General features: G+C 45.9%; 1 long non-coding RNA gene across 1 annotated transcript in view; it reads right to left on the reverse strand.

Moving 5' to 3' along the window:
* Positions 1 to 1,179: 1,179 nt before the first annotated feature.
* Positions 1,180 to 1,921, reverse strand: part of LOC103593552 — a 2,287-nt gene continuing 1,545 nt past the window's right edge. The window contains exon 2 of the long non-coding RNA XR_550767.1: positions 1,180 to 1,338. This is a non-coding gene — a long non-coding RNA (uncharacterized LOC103593552). The remainder of the gene's footprint in view (positions 1,339 to 1,921) is intronic.

Here is a 1,921-nt window from a genome sequence, read left to right on the forward strand (position 1 = left end):
TCGCCCGGAGAAAGCGTGCACAGCTAGAGCCGCGCGAAGAAGCCGGCTCTACCGCAGCCCCGAAGCCCCGCCCCGAAGCCCCAGTCCCTCCCTGAGGCTCCGCCCCGAGGCCCCGCCCAGACCCCGCCCCTACGTCCTGCCTCCGCCCGCAGCCTGGGGTTCGCCCAGCCCCAGGCCAGCTCTTGGCTGCATACTGGGTGCTGATGTCTCTACAGCTGTTTCTCCTCAGTCATTTCACGAACTTGTATGGGCGTCCTACTATGTGCCAGGCCTGCGGGGTACGGCAGCCACCAAGACGGAGGAGCGTCCTAATGACAGAAGACAGACAAGACTCAAGGAAACAGCTAGTAGACAAAATAATGACAATTTATGACCATAAGTGCTGGGAGGGGCATGATTAGAGGACTTAGATAGAGAACAAGGGAAGAGGGCCCCTGCTTCAGAAGTGGTGGCCAAGGAAGACCTGGAGACCGTTCCCGTGGCCAGAGCCCCTCCTGGCCTTGCCCTCCGTTAGGGAGACCACACTGTAAAATAAGGGCTATGAGAGAGGAAGCCCCCAGGGCCACCCATCCGGCGTGGTGGGCAGGGCAGTGAAGGACAGCTAGGCCCGAAGGCTCAATAACACGGGCAGCCAGGTGCAGAGGAGGGCCGAGCCAGTTTCAGCAGTCAGAACGACCTGTGCAAATACCCTGAGGCCTGAAGGAGCTCGGCCCTAGATGAGGCTGGTGCAGGTATTATTTCCACTTCACCAGCAAAGAAGGCAAGGCTGCAGAGGGTGGGAAATTTCCTAAAGCCTTGGAGCTAATTGGTCTCTATGCATGTACTCGTTCCAAATCCCATTCACTTCCTGCTAGCTAGATCTCTGTCCCCTTCCAGGTGGGACCAGTTATATGACTTTGGTTTTGCCATTTCTTCTTCTCCACCAGGATAATCACTGGCCTTAGAAACTCACCTGGGTTTCGTGTCTGCATGTGGGTGAGCTGGCTCTGTGGTTGAACTTTTATCATCATGATCACTGCAGTCATATATTTGATTTTTCTCCAAAAACTCAGATTAGTAAGTTAAATAAATGATATATGCATCATGAACATAACTGAGTGCTATGTTATCATAGTCACAACAACTAGGTAAGGATACAGGGAAATGTGTGTGAAAATAATCAGTACACAAAACAGTATACATGGTATAATCCTAATTTTATTTTTAAATACATAAATTTACATAGACAAAAATTTTGAAGGAAATACACCGAATGATTGATCATAATGCTCCAGATAATAGGATGGAAATGGTAGTCACTTTTTACTTCTTAGTGTTCTTCTGAATTTTCTGCATTTTCTAGAATACATGGATAAGGAATTTATAATCAGAAAAATACAATGAATTTTATTTTTTATAAGAAGACAATACTGAAATTACCCAACAATCAGATCTCCAGGATTTAGTGCCACTGAAAATCCAGAATTGCCTCTGACTTACTAGTGTCCTTAAGTTACTTCCCCTCTCAGGGCATCTGTTTCCCGCAAATAAAAACTGCCAGGGATTAACTTTGTCAGCAGTTTTGTCAGACCTATTCCTCCATATTTTCTACCTTGTTAATGACTGCTTCTAACTTGTCACCATTAAGCATGGTATCTGTTGTAGATTTTTGATAGATACCATTTATCAGGGTAGGGAAGTATGCTATTCTGCTTTACTATGAGTGGGTGCCAAATGTTATTAAATGTGGAATTTTTCCCCCTATGTAATGAATTATAGTCATGGATTTTATTATATTAAACCATCCATGCATTCCTGGGATAAACTGATCTTGATGATGTATTACTTTTTCAATATTCTTTTTTTTTTTTTCCTTTTTGTCTTTTTTCGTGTCCGGCAACGGATCGCAACCCTCAGTGTCGTGCCCGTACGGGACCGGGAC

This window comes from Galeopterus variegatus, unplaced genomic scaffold (assembly GCF_000696425.1).
Source record: "Galeopterus variegatus unplaced genomic scaffold, G_variegatus-3.0.2 Scaffold1367, whole genome shotgun sequence".
NCBI lineage: Eukaryota > Metazoa > Chordata > Mammalia > Dermoptera > Cynocephalidae > Galeopterus > Galeopterus variegatus.